At 38.8% G+C, this 20,368-nt stretch overlaps 1 protein-coding gene and 1 long non-coding RNA gene across 3 annotated transcripts in view; one reads left to right on the forward strand and one right to left on the reverse strand.

The window, feature by feature from the left end:
• The window catches only part of TMEM182 (transmembrane protein 182), an 86,594-nt gene that overhangs the window by 21,702 nt on the left and 44,524 nt on the right, over nt 1–20,368 (reverse strand). The gene's annotated exons all lie outside the window — the stretch shown is intronic.
• Nucleotides 3,324–4,661, forward strand: LOC118534017 (uncharacterized). The gene is made up of 2 exons (XR_004916466.2): nt 3,324–3,574; nt 4,350–4,661. It is a non-coding gene; the product is annotated as an uncharacterized LOC118534017 (long non-coding RNA).

Below are 20,368 nucleotides of genomic sequence, written 5' to 3' on the forward strand. Positions count from 1 at the left end.
CTACAAAGAGTTTTCTGAGTTTTTCCTTTTTTTCTCCTCCTGGATTTGGCCTGAAGGCAAGCCAAATTGGGAATTTTATAAAAGGTACAAACAGCAAAACAAAAAAACAACAAAAACCAAAACAAAAAACCCAGAGTTAAGATCATCATTCTGGATAGATCAGCAGGAAAAGTTGTCCCTCTAAGCCAGAGTCTAGGCAAAGTCCCCATGCTGAATTTTCTCTTTTTATTCTCCCAGTCCTGCCTCGAGGCCTCAAAAGTAGATCTGCACTGCTACCCCAGGGGAGGCATGGACACCTAAGATCCCAAAAGACGATTCAACCTTTTGGCTATTTGAAGCAGAAAAATGGGGTGCCTGGGTGGTTCAATGGATTGAGTGACCGACTCTTGGTTTTGGCTCAGGTCCTGGGATGGAGCCCCACATCGAGCCCCCCTGCATTAGGCTCTGTGCTCAGCAGGGAAACTGCTTGAAGATTCTCTTCCTCTGCCTCCCCCCCACCCACGTTTTCTCTCTCTCTCTCTCTCAAATAAAAAAATAAATCTTAAAAAAAAAAAAAATAGAAGCAGAAAAAGGGACACCCAGTTTGCAAAGAGTGAAGGAACCACTGCTCTGGGGGTTTTCCTCTTCTTTCACTGCTTTGTACTGTGGTACAATTGCATGAAACTGGGCCATGGCCCAGGAGGCCCATGCTGAGAAACTAATCTTTCCAGCCAGAAAAACTGGAAAAGTGGGCCCTGGAAGCCTGAGGATGTGGAAGAAATCCCACAGATGAGCGGGAACCAGAGAAGAGAATCTCTAATTCTGTGTTTGAAACTACACAAGTGATGAGCTCACCCCCCAAGTTGTACATGCACAGAAAATGCCCAAAGAAGTACAACAAAGGCTTTGAGAACTAAATTACAGTATAAATATCACCCAAGTACCAGAGCAAGCCCTGAGTGATATACATGCCCCAGCAGACCCAAACAGCATCTCAAAGGCTTTGAAAACTGAACTGACCTTGAAGGACAAATCATGCAGGTGGATTGCTTGTTCAAAGAACAAATCAATATTCTCCACAGAAGTTTCACAGTGTGCAAGGTCTAACGACGTAATATTCAAAATGTCCAGGCTATAATCCAAAATTACGTGATATACTAACAACCATGAAAATCTGACCAATTCTCAAAGGAATGAGCAATCAGCAGTTGCCAAGACGGTTCAAATGTGTGAATTATCACACAGACTTTAAAGCAGATACTAGAACCATTTTCTATGAACTAAGGTGAACACTCTTGAAATGAAAGACAGAAATTCTTGAAAGAGAAATAGAGTCTATAAAAAAAAGAACTAAATTGCAGTGAAAAATATAACATCTGAAACTTAAAATCCATGAAATGAGCTCAATAGCAGAATGGAGATGAGAAAGAGCAAGTGAACTTGAGGAGAGGGCAGTAGAAATTATCCAATCTGGGGCACCTGGGTAGCTCCAGTCAGTTAAGCATCTGCCTTCAGCTCAGGTCATGTTCCCAGGATCCTGGGATCGAGTCCTGCATCAGGCTCCCTGCTCCGCGGGAGGCCTGCTTCTCCCTCTCCCACTCCCCCTGCTTGTGTTCCCTCTCTCGCTGTGTCTCTCTCTGTCAAATAAGTAAATCTTAAAAAAAAAAAAAAATTATCCAATCTGAACAGAAAGAAAAGAAATTGAAATAAAAAGTGACTAGAGTCAGGGGTGCCTGGGTGGCTCAGTCGGTTAAGCGTCTGCCTTTGGCTTAGGTCATGATCCTAGGGTCCTGGGATCGAGTCCCGCATCGGGCTCCCTGCTCAGTGGGGAGTCTGCTTCTCCCTCGCCTCTGCCTCTCCCTTTGCTTATGCACTCTCTCTCTCTTTCTTTCACTCACTCTCTCTCTCAAATAAATAACTAAAATGTTTTAAAAAATGGCTAGAGTCTCAGAGACTTGAGAGAAAACATCAAAAGATGTCACAATTGTGTCACTGGAGTCCCTAAGGCAGAGGCAGACCATATTGGTGCCGAATGAACATTCATAGAAATAATGCCTGAAAAATTCCCAGATTTGGTGAAAGATAAATTTATAGATACAAGAAACTCGACAAACTCCAAAGAACAAAAACTGGAGAAAAAAAAAATCAGCCTAGACACATAATAATAAAATTACTGAAAACCTTAGATAAAGTTTTGAAAGTAGTCACAGGCAGGTAAGGGGGAAAACATATTGAATACAGGGGAACAACAATCCCAAGGACCACATTTTCTCATCAGATATGATGGAGGCCAGGAGAGAGTAGAACAACATCTTTAAGGCAATGAAAGAAAAGAACTATCAATTTCAAATTCTTCTTCTAGTGAAAATATCTCTGAGGAATAAAGACGGGAAAAAAAGCCATTTCTCAAGGAGGAAGACAGAATTTATCAAAGCTCTATAAAGACATAGGAAAAGGAATTTCTTTAGGTTGAAAGAAATGACACCAGGGTTCACTTGAAACTTGAGGAATAAAGGAAGAGAAACGGAAAAGGTGAATATCTGCATAAATATTACCTAGTATTTTTCTCATCCTAATTTCTTTAAAATATTCTTGACTGTTGAAATACAAAAATATATTGTCAGCACAATACGGTATAGACATGAAGGTTTTAGAATCAGAGTAACCTCAGTTATTTACCACTTACATGTGATGTTACCTTGGACCAGTTACTTAAGCTTCCCGAACATCTATCTCTTCTGTAAAATACAGATGTTTGTATCCATCCTTTAGAGTTATTGGAAGAATTATTAATAATGTATGTGAAGTGTGTGACATAAAATAAGAAATCAATGAATGGCATTTATTTTGTGGTTGCTTTTATTTACATTATTATTTAAATTGCATGAACACTACACAGCAGGTGGTACTGTGTTCAGTAATAGGAAAGTGAATTACTTCCCTCAGAGAGCCTTGCATGCTGCTTTTATGTACCATTGACGTTTGGAAATCCCTTTAGATTCCTGCACACAGTGCAGTAGAGAAGTTGTGTTTGACATACTGTCTTCCATGGGAAGTTTCCTTGTCCACTAACCTCTAAGAAAGTGTTGGCCATGTTTTAGAACATGCGACTCTACTCCTAAATACCCAAAATACAAACAAATGGGCTCAGACACCTAACACAAAGACAGCTCTAACACGGTGACCTCTGATCCATGTCTTATGACCTATGTTTTGTAAAGATGAGTTGGGCTAATCATTGTGATCCCTGGAGAACTGGAAAACTGGAAACATGAGGTGATTGGTAGCAAGGTTGAAGTTAAAAAGAAGCACTGGTTGCTGGGTCCAGAAGAGCCATACGCAGACAAGAGGGCAGGCATTATGAAGTGGGCCACAGAGAGGACAGAAACAGTAGGACACGCCTCTCCACAGAGAAAAGCAGACGGATTGAAAGAAGGAGAGAAAGCACCTGGTGAGGGAGAGAGAGAAAGAGAGAAAACAGAAATGTGGATGGATGCTCCTCAGAGCTGCTGTTGTTCCTGACAGCTGCCAGTTCCTGTCCTGTCCCTTGCTCTAACAAAATAGCCTGACTTTCGATTCTGAGTCCCTGGAAAAGGTAAGAGCAACAGATCTGCATTTAAGGGAAGGGGGAACCTCGCTGCCTGAGTTGTGACCATACAGAAATTGCTTCCAAGAGAGACTCCTTATTGCGGGTACTGTGTGCTTTATTTTTCTGCTTGTGCTTCAGCATTCAAAAGTGCATAGCTTCAAGCCTATTTCAAAATTTTGTGGAACTTCCTGTTCCTTAGCTAATTATATTACCTAGTTTGCATATGTGGCACACTTTGATTCCAGAATTAAAATGTTCACTCGTAATTCAGAATCGTCCTGTGAAATTGGGTAGAGTTCTTTCACTGTCTGAAGTAAAACTGAGGCAATCAGAGAATCTTCAACATAAAGTTAATGAAGAATATGTGTTTTGAGAGTCAAACATGATACTGGGGTCCTTCCACGAATTGTGTGTCTCTGACAGACCATAGTTTTCTAAGATGGAAAACAATACCCTTCACATAAGCTTATAGAAAGAATTAAGAAAATACAAGGAAAGTAGCTGCATACAGTAATTACTCACATATATTTGCTATTACTATTATTAATTTGTACTCACTCTGTAATAAAATGTCCTTGTCAACAATGTAGTTAACACATAAAAGATATCTATTAATCTCACGGATCTAGGATGGGGACGAGTTTCAGTTCTAATATATCTACACCTTTGAAATTTTGGCAGGGAGGATGTTTGTGTTTGGTTAGTGGTTTGTACTGTTTAAGACCCCTAGATCGTGAATGTATCTCAGAGAACACTTCATTCATTTTCTTGTTCCTTATAGGAGCCGTAAAAACTGTGAAGTTTTGTCTTTGAAACCTTTGGACTGTGCCAAGTGAAAACATCTCTAAAAATCCATTTGTACCACTAAGTACAATTCAATTAACTTAAACAATATTGGATTTCTATTAATTCCTTCTAGAACAGGAAGCAAGATTTACAATGTAAATAGATTTACGTGTAATCTATATCATCACAATTTGGATTAATTAAAAGAAAGCATCATCTGAATCTGTGAAAGGCCAGAATTAACGACTACTTTCAAAGCAATGAAGTTCTGTTGATTCTAAATAAATTGGTGAATTGACCTAACAAAGTGCTCCTTGCTCGGGTGTTGTAATGAGGATGAGTAGTAATTACTCTAACAACCAATGTTATAGAAATGCTTCTTCTAGAGTATCCAGTTTATTTTCCTAAATAGATTAAGCTTTTACCCTTACAGTATTTCTTTCACTACCAACTTACAGTATTTCTTTCACTACCAACTAACTTCATCCTTGTAGATCTAGATTAAAAATCATCAGCCCAGGGTATCCTGAAATGTCCTCTCAGTACATTCCGTATATGTCACTTCACATTTTTATAATATTTTCACTAATATACAGTATTTTTCTAGTTTTCATTTGAGGACTATCCTTTTGCTTTTTCATGAAGCAAAGAAACGTCAAGTCATTAGAGGTTGTCTAGTTTGTTAAATAAGAGTGTATATGGAATGCAAAACTCTGTCCACAATGTGTTTTACTCATAAAAAGTATCTAACATAAAGAATATTAATGGCACTGCAAATTCAAATTTCAGATTGAAACATACATCAAAAGGAGCTCATACCTTGGATATACCCAAAAGATCAAATTCCAAAGTGACATAATTAGGAAGTGTAGGGAGACATCTATTAAGCATCCTTCAGGGAGGAAACATACAAATCATCCCAAACTGTAGGACAATGACGGCCATGACATAAAGCAGACTATTAATTGTGTACATCAATATGTGTGCATAGGTATGCATGTGTGTGTGTGTGTGAGTGCACGCACGCACATTTTTGCATGTGTGCAGATTACCATGGACCACAAATGGGAAGCTGATGGCAGAATTATTATCTGTTCTGAAATCCATCTACAAGGTTAGAAAATAAAACCCTACGGTATTTCTTTTTCCACTAAGAATGTAATAAACATGCCCTAAAACTCATTAATTTTGATGATGCGTAGAAGCAGCCTGAAGTTTTAACTCTGGATTATTTTATAAGAAGTTCCATTCCCAGCCATTCACACCCATCCAGCAATTCAAGCCAGTGTCTCCCAAGGGACCGCAAAGAGAGACCCCGCCAGGCTTGCTTGGCGAATAGGTGTGTGGTTGACAACCATTAAGTCACTTAACTTAGAAAACATACTTCAGTGGCTCTCTAGGCACCAAAGACTGCAAGAGTTAGACATAATCCTTGTCCTCACAAGTTCAGTCCAGTGAGGGAAAAAGAAGTAAGTTTAACACTGGGTGATAGGTGCCCCAGCAAAGGTATGCACAGCACATCACAGAGCCGGATGGATGACTGTCTTGAGAAGCCACTATTTCAGGGCTGAATGGTCATGAGTAAAGCCCTACAGTTCTGATTATAGTTGAACCGGCAGAAGGCAGGAGGAAGGTCAACCCAGTCAGAGTAGGAAAGAGTTCCATGGATCGGGAAATAGAAAACAGCTCCCTGCAGCTGCCTCCCATGTGGATGAAGGGACCAGGAAAGGCGGGACAGAAAGGTAGTCACGGCCTCATGTGCCACTCAGAAAGAGTTGGTCTTTATCATACTGGTCCTAGGGAGCCCCTGAAGGTCAGTTATCAGCAATTGAAGCCACATTTGTATCCGAATACCACTCCTGTCGCTGTCCAGAGAATAAACTGGCAGGAAAAAGAACAGAACACGGAAAACTAGTCAGGTAGTTATTCTAGTTACCCAAGTGGGGCCTAAAGCCGGGAAGTCGGGATAGAGATGAAATCAACTTTAGTGATAAGCTCTTGTTACAGAAGGTGAGAAACCAGCAAGAATAAAACCTGTTTTCATGGATTTCTTCATTTGTATGCCAGAACAATTTGTTCTGTTAAGATATTGACAAATCTCCTCTTGATTTTGTAATATTATAATGTACACAACCAACCTTCCGTACAGAGTATAGAGGGAAAAAGTCAACCCAAATGATCACAATTCCAAATTCGTAGTGTTTTGATAAATTATTTTATTGTGTATATAAAAATGTAAATATTGTATTTGCAGTTTAAAGATAAACTTAAGTGTTATTCATTTTTCAAAACTTGCTATCTTGCCTCAGACACCTCACAAAGCTAGTTCATAAAGCTAATCCTATGTTTCGACACATCCTCGAGCACACAGTGTGAAGTGCTATAAAATGTTTTATAAGAAGCCAAAACAAAACACGCCACCCCCCTCCACCATCCTCAGCAGCAAATGAGAACCTCCAGCATATGTTGCCGTAGCTTTAGGCAAGACGCTTCTGTTACACAGGCCAGCAAGCCTGTCCTGCATCTCTATACACTACTTGTCTTGGCAGCGTTGGGCAGGTCTAAAAATACAGTCATGCCTTCACCAAAGCAGAAGGACAGGCTGTGCAGTGTGTCCGCGTCTGAGTTCCACAACTGTGGACGTGCCAAGCCAAGTCACGTGCTCTCCATGGTCCACTGATTTTTTTTTTTTTTTTTCAGAACAAAAAGAACATTGAAAGGCCTGATGGAATTTATTTACCTCCCTACTGCAAATGCGGGCAGTGAAGGAATAGCTGAGAGTAAGGAGTGTCTTGGGTAGGTGGGGCAGAGGCTTCACCTCCCATGCTGGGTGTGACCTTGGCAAAGTCCCTGCAGCAGGAGAAGTGTGGGTTTCTTCACATGGTTTCAAGATCTTTCCAGGCTTGAGAGTACATCCATGGTCACTATCTCGTTTCTCCTCCTAACGATCTTGGGGGGTAAGGGGGGAGGCTTGCTGGCTGCAGGACCTTGCAGTATTAGAGGCAGAAGGGGTGGTGGCCATGGTAACAAGGGCATTCATACAGTGCAGCCTGATCATAGGAGCAGCTGGCTGGCTCAAGGTCACAGGAGCGAGGTACTAGAGGCACTCCAAAGTGAGGTGAAGGGGACCAGAATGTGTCACCCCAAAATACGCCACTTTGGGTAAGATTATTTTGAGCAGAAGCAAATAAGAATTAGTGAATGCAGAAAGAAACCTGTGGGGAGTTTTCCTTTTCTGACTAAAAGCAGAAACTCTTGAGAAATGAGGACTGCCACAAGTCCACTCTTCCGGGGGGAGTTTGATGGCCACAAAGAAGAGAGCAAGTAGGAACCAAGGTGGGTTTGCGAACAAATCTACCAAAGTACCCTTATTGCCCCCTACGTCCCCCATATATTTCCTAGTCACTTTCCCAGTTTGCCACCCTGAGCCAAAACCCCTTTCTCTTCTGTCTTGTCACATCACCACATTCATCGTTATTTGTCAAAAAGGCGTATAAGCTCTCAGGCCTATCTGCTTCTTTGGCTCTTCATTTTTCTATGAAGGCCTCCATGTACCTTCATACTAATAAACCTTCTCTCATCTTCCTCTGTCTTTTTATAGTCTATTTTGCAGGGTCACAGTCACTGAACCTAAGGGGATAGAATAAAGTGTTTTCCTTCCCTACAGAGGTATTGTATACAAAGACGCTCAGATCCTAATACAGGGGATCAGATTAGCCTCCAGCTCCAAGGTCTTCTTCTGACCCCTGCTGTCTCAGAGGGCCTAGACTGGCAGCCTCCATCCCTGCCTGAGCATCAGAGCTGCCTGGAGGATTTTAACATCATACCCAAGCCAAGATTCTAACCCAGTCCATCTAGGTGAGAATCTCTCAGGGTGGGCTCATGCAATCGTATTTTTTAAAGCCCCCTAGGAGAAAGGAATGTGCAGCCAGGTTGAGGACCGCTGGACTCTTGGGTCTCTCCGGAGCTGTCAACTTGACTGTGAAGGTGCTGTACGCCACGCAGTGGCTCAGCCTTTCCACAGTTTCTTTCCTCTGTCATCACCACAATCCCTACTCTGTAGTTTACCCATAAGGCTGGAGAGGCTAAGGAAAGTTCCAAAAATTAAATAGCCAGTAAATGACAAGGTCAAGATTTGAACTCAGGGCTGTCTGAGCTCAGTCTCAGACACCATTAGTTTCTGTATTCATTGTGGGGTTTTTTGTTGTTGTTGTTGTTGTTTCCAAATAAACTGCCATTCCTGCATCGAAGCCCTCCAGGCTCAAATCCCTCCCACTCTGGTTCCTCTCACCTGATCCTCCAGAAATGCTGAAATTTTACCAAAGTTTCCTGGGGGGAAATGCTCTTATGCCTCTAGGCTTTGGCAGTCCTGTTTCCCCTCACTAGAATGAATAAGGCTTCCTACTTGTCACTTGAGATCCAGTCAACCTCTTTCCCTCCTTGAAGGGACATAGTGGAGTTACTTCCTCATCTCCACCAAAAGGCAGGAGAGTGTAGAACCACTAGCAGTGTAGCTAGACTCGAGAGGTGGAATACCCTATACTGGTGTGTGACCTTGAGCAAGCTATTAGCCTCTCCATGCCTTAGTTTCCTTCCCCAACAGATGATAATAACAATACCTATCTTATGGTGGAGGAAAAGCAGGTGTGTGCAAGGAGCTTAGTGTGAAGGCGCAGAGAGCTTTGGTGGCAGGGGAAGTGGCTAGAGAAAGAAAATAGGAGGCAGATCACAATGGTCCATGTATGATACAGTCATTTTCCAGTGGAACATTTTTGGCCCATGTTATGTGAAACTTACCCTACAAATGATATGAAAAATCACTGATAAAGTTAAATCAAATAGGCTTTTTGTCCACATGAAGCTTCTATCTATCAATAATCCAACCAATGGCAAGAGATTTGCAGTCTGGTTTGTGGGGGCAGTGTTTTCAGTGAGAAAGACAGACAAAGAGAAAAAGAGAAAAACACATACTCCATTTTCTTTCGTACAGAAATTTGTATTTTCCTGATTTTTTTTTCCCCTGAAGGAGTAAAACACTATGATAAAGCCACCAAAAAAATCTGATGATACTTCGTGGAAACCACCCTGCACTGTGGGGAAAATGAAATGGACAAGGAAACCTTATGGGGGAATTAGAATAAAAAAGAAATGAAGCTACAAAGTTTCTAGGAAGAAAATAAAGGTATTGAGATGAGAGCAATCACCAGCTGCTGGGGTGAAAGGGATTTGCAGGCAAGTAGTGGCCCGTCCCTGCTAGCAAATGTCTGGGGAAAATACGTGGCCAGCTGAGGAGAAGGACATGCGTAGTCTGGGATGGGAACCATGCATGCAAGGAGTGCTAGCTGGCACAGCCAGTGAAGAGGAGAGTCGCGTGGGGACAGACGAGATAGCGGGGACACGCTGGCATCTCCGGCAGGGCAAAGCCTCATTTTACTCCAGAACAAACGTTCACACTTTGCTTGTTCATGAACAGACTGCCAGTCATATTTCCTCCACTTAGCAGGAAACACGGCCTTTGGTGTTCAAAGTCGGCATTCACCAAGTATAGTACATAGAACCCTCCTGGGCATCTTTCCCTCACTTGGCCTCTTCTAGCAGTCAATCTGAAGGAATGTGGCAGAAATGCCTACTGGCAGCCTTGAGTTCTCACCGACCTACCAACTATTTGCTGTGTGTTCCTTAGAAGCGAGTCACTTAACCAGCCTCCCTAATTTGCTGTTTGATTATTGATAAAAAGGCAGCAGTCTCAGAAGTCACTTCCAGCTCTTCTGGTTAGAGTCTTGGCAAGTAGATGGTCAATATTTCCCTTTGATAATGAACTGCACAGATTGAACTTCCAAGTCTCCGCTTGAAAGGACCACATTCCAAAACTGCCCATTTTAAGCAGAAAATCATTGAAGAGATCAAACATAGCATCCCCATAGCTACTCTGTACATGATCTAGTGGAGGATTTGGTTTTATTTATTTATTTGCAGTGATAGGATCCATCTTTGGAAAACTTCCCTCTCTAGCTACTCAACATAGCAAACTGTTACAGCAAATACCCTCCATATTGCATAACAACAGCTGTTGCTCTGGAAACAAGTTAACACTTTGTTTTCCATAAAATGTATCACTTCACTTAAGGATACGAAATCAATGCTTCTGGATGTGAAGAATAGCCTTGGCCATTCATAAGCCTGATGCAATGAATTTGGTACTAGGGGAAACACTCCAAAGATCAATCATATTTTTTAAATAATTACATTTAAAAGTCACTTTGATTTTACTTCTATTCCCCTAAACTTGTTTGTAAAGAGTAATAAGTAGTAAAAGAAAAACTAACATTGACTTGCCATACCGAAACTAAAAAGTGAAATAATAGAACTTACCAATTCTTCTCTAATTAACCAATGGATTTTGTTTTAAAGTATATATTGAAACATAATTTCCCCTACAATATTATCAAGAAGGTGGTTATGGAAATGCAGGCAGCTCACCGCAGAGCATGATCTTTGGATCGAGAAACCTAAACACTCTCAGTTTCCTTGGCTTTGAAATGGCAGAAATAAATCCTACTTCATAGCTGTCACCAGATCTAAGGGAGCAATATCTGTAATGTCAAGTAGGGTGGGCTAGTACAAAGATGGCACATGGTAGGGGCTCCACATATTGAGGGCTCCCTCAATCCATTTAACTTATAATAAGAAATGAAGTAAGCCATTCTTTTGTGATATCAGTGATTTTTAATAAGATAAATAAAATGTTGGGGCACCTGGGTGGCTCAGTCTTTTAAGCATCTGACTCTTGATTTCGGCTCAGGTCATGATCTCAGGATTGTGAGATCTAGCCCCGCATTGGGCTCCACCCAACGTGGAGCTTGCTTAAGATACTCTCTCTCCCTCTCCTTCTGCCCCTCCCACCTTTCTCTCCCTCTCTAAAAAAAAAAAAAAAAAAAAAAGTGTTTCTTTTTTATACACCTGTTAATAGATTAGTAGGTTTAAATAAGCAGAAAAAAGAAATAAGGATAGAAACAAATAGCTTTGAAGAAATTGTGATGGTGTCCCTGAGAAATTTATGGCTCCAGTTACTGATACATTTACTGGTTCTAATTCCTCATGCCAGCAGTGGAATTTATCAAGCAATATTTGTGCTTATCATTTATATATTATGACTTACAGATGGAAGAAAGAAAAAAGGGAGTGCAAAAAATGTAATCTGTTTAAAGAGAAATAAGAGTAGTGAGTCTTCGAAGAAGGAAACCCAGCTTGGAAAATGGGAGGTAAAGTTGCTGGGGGCAGACCATTCAGCCCAAGGGTCAGACCACATGCCATACCTCACTCTGCCTCTTGGCAGCATTTGACCAAACTTACCACTCTCTCCTCTGAGAAGAACTTAACCATAGAGCATCCTTGGGCTCAGTCCATGCACTGACCTCCTCACTCCCCAAATGGTCTCGCCTTGTCCCATAGCTTTAAATATATCTCCACACAATGACTCCCGAAGGTGCAATGCCTGCCCAGACCTCCACCTTTAACACTAGATTCTGTTATCCAAGAGCTGACAAAACATCTGCACTGGGCAGCCTCAACTTGACATGTCCAAAACCCACCAAATCTTCCTCTTAAAAACCAGCTCTACCTCAGCCTTCTGCATCTCTAATAATAGCAGCAGCATCCCTCCAGTTTGTAAAGACAAAAAAGGGTCACCATTGACCTTGCTCTTTCCCATCACACCCCACACCCAATCCATTAGCAAATCTGGTCAGCTTTTCCTTCAGTATATAATCAGATTCAGTGAACTTCTGCTTTCTTCAATCACAACTAAAATCTCTGGAGATTATCTATGAAACAAACAGAAGCAGCTTCAGAAAGATAAATAGAAGAGGCAGACCAACTAGGGAGCTTGGAGCCCAAGTAATGGCACGGTGGAGAGTCCCCTGAGTTTTCTTTTTGCCTCCTTCATCTTATACTTGATGCTAGAGATTAAATAACCAGAAAATGGCAACAAATACAGGTCAATCTAGACAAAGTGCCAGGAAAGGAACAGTCCATCATGACAGAAAACTTTTAGACAAACACCATAGAAGATTTCAACAAAGTCTGAGTGAGGAGCCTAGATTCCATTCACCATACTCCATGGACCACTCCAGCACCCATGCTGGGTGGTGTCTGGGAAGAAAGGGAGGTAAAACTTTCATCACCACCAGATGGTACCATTCAGCCCCTGTGGCGTCCATGGAGATGGAAAAGCCAGTAACCTGGAAATGACAACAATCACAGACAAGAAAAGCCCCAAAAACAATGGTTCATCTAAAGGACAAGGTGAGGGGCTGCCTAGAAACTTTTAGGAAATATGCACTACTACACTAGTAAAACACCACAGAGTAAGACTTTTGCTCTCAACTCTACTCTCATCAGCAAGGACCAAGAAGGGAGTCCAGAATTTGACCTTTGACAGGCTATAACAAGGTGCCCCAAACCCTCCCCCCTTACAAACACACACACACACAAACACATACACACAAGGATGAAGGATGTGTTGGAAAAGGCTAAAAAAGTAATCAGAACTTTCATCTTTGCAAGGATAATGAGGTGACCAATAACAGTGACAGGAGAGACAATGTGTGGAGCCTGGACTTTCACCCCTCTAAGGTGAAAATGAGACATTTCTTCCACCTACAGTGCTATCAGAGGAGGCCTAGTAGAGAGTCAGGACCTCAACCAACACCCAGTAGTAAGGAGAACCCCCCTGCATACTCCTCATGTCAGTGGAAGTCATGGAAGAGGCTGTAATGATTCAATCGTACCCCTTCTGGCCAGGATTACATCGATGGAAGCATAGTGTAAAGCCAGAACTCTCACTGCTGCCCAGCAGGACCACAGCCTCTCCTCATGTCAACACATACTAAGTGGGGAGCCTGGAATTCCACTCCTACCTGATTTTTATTGAGGCAGTACCCACGCCTTCTCCTGCAGAAGCAGTGTGAAAAAGCTAACCAAAACAGAAGATCCAGAGTGTCATAACACAATAACCCCAAATTTCAGATTTTAATTGAAAAACAAATGACTAGTCATATGAGAACCAGGAAAATCTCAACTTCAATGAAGAAGATCACTCAGTAGATCCAGCAATGGCACTACTAGGTATTTATCCAAAGGATACAAACATAGTGATTCGAAGGGGCACTGCACCCCAATGTTTATAGCAGCAATGTCCACAATAGCCAGAGGTCCATTGACAAATGAATGGATAAAGAAAATGTGGTGTGTATACACACACACACACGCACACAAAATAGAATATTATTCAGTCATCAAAAAAAATGAAATCTTACCATTTGCAATGACGTGGATGGAGCTAGAGGGTATTATGCTAAGTGAAATAAGTCAATCAGAGAAAGACAAGTATCCTATGATTTCACTCATATGTGGAATTTAAGAAACAGAACAGATGAACACAGGGGAAGGGAGGGGAAAAATATAAGATAAAATCAGAGAGGGAGACAAACCGTAAGAGACTCTTAACTATAGGAAAGAAACTGAGGGTTGCTGGAGGGGAGGTGGGTGGGGGGATGGGTGACAGGCATTAAGAACTTGATGTAATGAGGACTGGGTGTGATATGCAACTGATGAATCACTAAACTCTACCTCTGAAACTAATAATACACTGCATGTTAATTAATTGATTTTTATATAAAATAAAATTTTTTTAAAAAGATCACTCAGTAGATGCCAACAGAGTTAATATTAGCTAACAAAGATTTTTAATGAGCCATGATAAAAATGTCCCAAAGAGAAATATGGACATGCTTGAATTAAATTGAAGAGAAAAAAAATCTTGGCAAAGAAATAGAAGAGCCAAAAGAAAATTTTAAGAATGAAAAAATATAATAGCCAAAAATAAAAACTCAATGGATGGTCTGGAAAGTGGAATGAAGTAGAAAAAGGAGATATATTCAAAAACACTAAAGATAAATCAAAATGGATTGGAATTCTAAGAAAATTCAAGCGGCCCATAGTAAGGCAGGAAAAAGAAAACAGAAATAAAAAATAGAACAAAGAGAAAATAAACATTTAAATGGCAGGGTTAATCCCTAACATATCGATAATGGCATTAAATACAAATACTATAAATACACTAATTAAAGGACAGCTTTGCCTTAATGTATATGTGCCTAACAAGAGAGTGTAAAACTACTTGAGGCAGAAACTGATAGAACTGAAAAGAGAAAAACTCCACTATTACAGTTGGAGATTTAACTCCTTTGTATAAGAAATGGATAGATCCAGCAGGTAGAAAATCAGTAAGGTCATATCTGGGCTCAGCAACACCATCAATTAACTGGATATAATTGACATCTATCTACAGACTACTTCACCAAACAACAGCAGAATACACAGTTTTCTCAAGCTCATATGGAACAGTCACTAATATAGACCACATTCGGGACCATAAAGTACACTTCAACAAATTTAAAATAGAGATCAAACAATGTCTGCTTTCAGACAACAACAGAGTTAAATTAGAAATCAATAACAGAAAGATAACTGGAAAATCCCAAAATACGTGGAGATTTAAAAACACACTTTTAAATAACACAGGGATCAAAGAAGAAATCTCAGGAGAAATTTAAAATATTTTAAACTAAATGAAATGAAAACACAACTTACCAAAATATGTGGAATCCAGGAAAAGCAGTGTCTAATGGTAAATTTACTAAATGCATATATTAGAAAAGAAGAAATGTCTAACATCAATTACCTGAGTTTAACCTTAAGAAACTAGAAAAATGTTGAGTGAATTAAATCCAAAGGAAGCAGAAGCAAAGAAATAATATGAATTAGAGTAAAAATCAATGAATTTGAAAACAGAAAATCAATAAAACCAAAAGATTGTCTTTGAAATGGTCAACAAAATTGATAAGCCTCTAACCAAGCTATCTAAGAAAAAAAAAGAGGACACAAATTACTAATATCAGAAATGAAAGAGGGAACATCACTACATTTTTGCATGTATATTAAAAGGGCAATAAAAGATAGCTAGATTTATCATGGTGATCACTCCATAATATTGAATCACTAAGTTGTACACCTGAAATTAATATAATATTGTATGTCAAATATACTGCAATAAAAAAATCAATAAGCAGCCAAAAATGGGATAATAAAGGAATACTATGAAATATTCTATGCCTACAAATTTGATAATGTTGATGAAACGGACTAATTCCTTGAAAGACACAATCTGCCAAAACTCAAAGAATAAAGGCCAATATCTATTAAAGAAATGGTATTTACAATTAATAATCTTCCTAAACAGAAAGCACCAGGCCCAGATGGGTTCACTGATGAATTCTACCAAATACTTAAGGAAAAATTCTAACAATTCTCTACAATACCTCAGAGGATAGAAACAGAGGTAATACCTCCAAAATCATTCTAGGAGACTGACATTACTCTAACACCAAAATCAGACAAGAAAACTAAAGACCAATATCTCTCATGAACACAGATGCAAAAATCAACAATATATTAGCTAATTGAATCCAACAATGTGTATAAAGAATTATGCACCATGATCCAGTGGGATTTATTCTAGATATGCAAGGCTGATTCAACATTTAAAAATCAGTTAATAAAATCCATCACATCAGCAAGTTAATAAAGAAAAAAAAATCACATGATCATATCAATAGATGCAGAAAAAGCGTTTGACAAAATCCAATACCAATTCATGATTAAAAAAAAAAAAAAGACAATCTCAAGAAACTAGGAATAGGGCACCTGCGTGGCTCAGTCAGTTAAGCATCTGCCTTCGGCTCAGGTCATGATCCCAGGGTCCTGGGATTGAGTCCCACATCAGGCTCCCTGCTCAGTGGGGAGTCTACTTCTCTCTCTGCCCCTCCCCCGCCGACTCATGCTCTCTCTTTCTCTCTCTCAAAAATAAATAAAATCTTAAAAAAAAAAAGAAACTAGGAATAGAGGGGAAATTCCTTAAATTGATAATGCATATGTACAAAAATCCTACAGCTAATGTTTAATAGTGAGAAACTTGCTATTCCACTAATACTCAAGGATGTCCCCTCTCACCACTCCTTTCCAACATCACACTAGAAGTCCTTGCTAATGCAATGAGAAGAGAAAATAAAATAAAAGGTATATAGATTGGGAAGGAAGAAAGAAAACTATCTTTGTTCATTGATGACATGATCATCTATATAGAAAATCTAAAAGATTCTAAAAAAAAAAAAAAAACCTCAGGTACTAATAATAGCAAGGTTATAAGAAGTTTCGTACAAAAAGTCAACTGATTTCTTATATACCAGCAATGGACAAATAAAATTTGAAATTAAAACCAAAACACCATTTATGTTAACACCTCTAAAATTAAATAGTTAGGTATAAATTGAACAAAATATGTACAAGATCTATATGAGGAAAACCAAAAAATGCTGATGAACAAAATCAAAGTACAAAATAAATGGAGAGATGTTCCATGTTCATCAGTAGGAAGACTCAGTATAGTCAAGATGCCACTTCTTCCTAACTTGATCTATAGATTCTATGCAATCCCAATAAAAATCCCAGCAAATTATTCAGTGGATATCAAGAAACTGATTCTAAAGTTTATATAGAGAGGCAAAAGACCCAGAATAGCCAGCGCAATATTGAAGCAGAGCAACAAGTTTGGAGGACTGACACTATTTGACTTCAAGATTTACTATGAAGCTATAGCAACCAAGACAGTGTGGTACTGGCAAAATAATTGACATATATAGATCAATGGAACATAATATACAGCCCAGAAACAGATGCATATAAATATAGCCAACTGATCTTTGACAAAGGAGCAAAGACTATAAAACAGAGCAAGGAAAATGCTACTGAAACAACTGGACATCTACATGCAATAAAATGAATATAGATACAGAACTTACACCTTTCATGAAAATTAACTCAGAATGGATCATATACCTAAAAGTAAAACACTAAAACTATAAAACTCCTAGAAGATAATATAGGAGAAATCCTAGATGTCCTTAGGTATAGCGATGACTTTTTAGATACAGCACAAAGGCACAATCCAAATAATTGATAAACTCAACTTCATTAAAATTAAAAATTCTTTCACAAAAAATGTTAAGAGAATGAGAAGACAAGTCACAGAGTGGGAGAAAATATTTGCAAAAGACACATCCAATAAAGGACTGTGATTAATATACAAAGAACTCTTAAAAATAAGAAGACAAAAAAATCCAATTAAAAAGTAGACAAAGATCTTAACAGAAACAAAGAAGATATAAAGATGGCAAATAAACTTATGAAAAGATGCAACACATTATTTGGGATCAGGGAAATGCAAATTAAAGCAATGAGATACCACTACACACCTATTAAAATTGCCAAAGTCCAGAACATTGACAACATTAAATTCTAGAGGATTAGAGCAGTAAGAAATCTTAAAACTAGTGAGAATGCAAAATGGTTCAGCCACTGTGCAGGAGGGTTTAGCAGTATTTTATAAAATGAAAGAAACCCTTGCCATTCTATCCAGCAATCATCCTCCTTGGTATTCACCCAAAGGATTTGAAAAGTTGTGTCCACATAAAAACCTGAACGCAGATGATTATAGCAGCTTTACTCATAATGGCTCAAACCTGGAAGCAACCGAATTGTCCTTCAATATGTAAATGGATAAATAAACTGTGGTACAACCAACCAATGGAATATTATTCACTGCTAACAAGAAATGAACTACCAGGCCATGAAAAGACATGGAAAAAAATTTAAATGCATATTACTAAGTGAAAGAAACCAATCTGAAAAGGCAGCATGCTGTATGATTCCTACAATATGACATTCTAGAAAAGGTAAAACCATGAAGACAGTAAAAAGATCAGTGGTTGCCAGGTGTTGGGGTGCAGCAGAGGTGAAAAGGCAGAGCACAGAGGATTTTTTTAAAGATTTTATTTATTTATTTGAGAAAGAGAGAGCAAGCATGAGAGGGGGCAAGAGACAGAGGGAGAAGTAGACTCCCTGCTGAGCAGAGAGCCTGATGTGGGGCTCGATCCCAGGACCCTGAGATCATGAACTGAGCCCAAGGCAGATGCTTAACTGACTGAGCCACCCAGGTGCCCCAGCACAGAGGATTTTTAGGGCAGTGAAATTATGTTCTATGATAATGTAATGATGCATACAATACCTGTCATTATACATTTGTCTAAACCCATAAAATATACAATGTCAAGAGTAAGCCCTAAGGTAAGTTATGGACTTTTGGTAATTATGAGGTGTCAATGTAGCTTCATCAGTTGAAACAAATATACCACTCTCGTGGGGGATGTTGATAATAGGGACAGCCTGCATGTGTTGGAACAGTGGGTATATAAAAAAATCTCTGTACTATCTCTCAATTTTGCTGTGAATCTAAAATTGCTCTAAAAAATTGTCTTTAAATAGAAAAGAGATAGCTTAGCAGACTTGATAAAAAAAAATCTTGCAACTATATGCTCTCTTTAACTCACTTCAAATATAATAATTTAGAAATATTGAAAATAAAAAAGTGAAAAAATATATACCACATAAATATCAATTCAAAGAATGAAGGAGTGGCCATATTAATATTAGATAAAATAGATTTTAGAATAAAGAAAATTACTGGCAACATTAAATAATGATAAAAGGATGATTCTACCAAAAAGACATAACAACATTAAATGTGCATGCAACTGACAAAAAGCAGCAAAATATGTGAAGCAAAAACTGATAGAAATGAAAAGAGAAGCAGATAAACCTACAATTATAGCTGGGGACATCTATATCCCCTCTCACCAATTACTAGAACAGCTAGACAAGAAATCAGCCAGAATACAGAAGAACTCAATAATGCCACCAACCAATAGCCTTTAGCTTTCACAGCACATTCCATTCAACAACAATACATTTTTTCAAATGTCATGGAATACACAGAAAAATAGACCATATCCTAGGTCACAAACCTTATTAAATTTAAAAGAATTTAAATTGTACAGAGTATGGTCTTTGATCACAAGGGAATCAAACTAAATATTAATAACAGAAAGACTGAAGGAAAATCTTCAAATTCTTGGAAACTAAACAATACACTTCTAAATAATCTATGAGTCAAACAATCAGTCTCAAGAGAAATTAAACAACACACTGAGTTGAATGAAAATAAAAATAAAACGTATCAAAAGTGTGGGAAGCAGTGGCACATGGGTGGTACAGTCTGTCAAGCGTCCAACTCTTGGTTTCTGCTCAGGTCATGATCTCAGGGTGGTGAGATCAATCCCCACATCAGGCTCCATGCTCAGTGAGGAGTGTGTTTAAGTTTCTCTCTCCTTTTCCCTCTGCCCCTCCCTGCCCCCCCCAAAATGAATCAATAAATCTTTAAAAAAAAAAAAAAAGTGTGGGAAACAACAAAAGCAGTGCTGAGAGTGAAATCTATACCCATAAGTGCTTATATTAAAAAAGAGGATAAAATATCAATAGTCTAATCTTTCATCTCAAGAAAGTATAAAAAGAAGAGCAAGACAAATCTAAAGCAATAATAAAGAAGGAAATAAGAAAGGGCATAGGTCAATGAAATTTAAAACAGAATACTAATGGGAAAAAAAACAATGAAAAAAAGCAGGATCTTTGAAAAGTTCAACAAAATTAACAATCTTCTAACAATACTGACAAAATAAAAATAAGACACAAATTTCCAATATCAGGAATGAAACATGGGACATCACCATAGATACTGCATATAAAAAATAAAAAGGGAATATTTTGAACTATACATGTAAATTTTACAACTTAGATGAAATGAACCAATTCCTAGAAAAACACAAACTATCAAATCACTTGTTAAATACATAATCTGAATAGCCCTGTAACTACTGAGGAAATTGAATTTATAATTTTAAATTCCCTGAAAGTTAAATCTCCTGACCCAGATGATTTCATTAGTAAATTCTATCAAACATATACATTTAAAGAGAATTAACACCAATTCTCCACAATCTC

Source organism: Halichoerus grypus, chromosome 10 (assembly GCF_964656455.1).
Source record: "Halichoerus grypus chromosome 10, mHalGry1.hap1.1, whole genome shotgun sequence".
NCBI lineage: Eukaryota > Metazoa > Chordata > Mammalia > Carnivora > Phocidae > Halichoerus > Halichoerus grypus.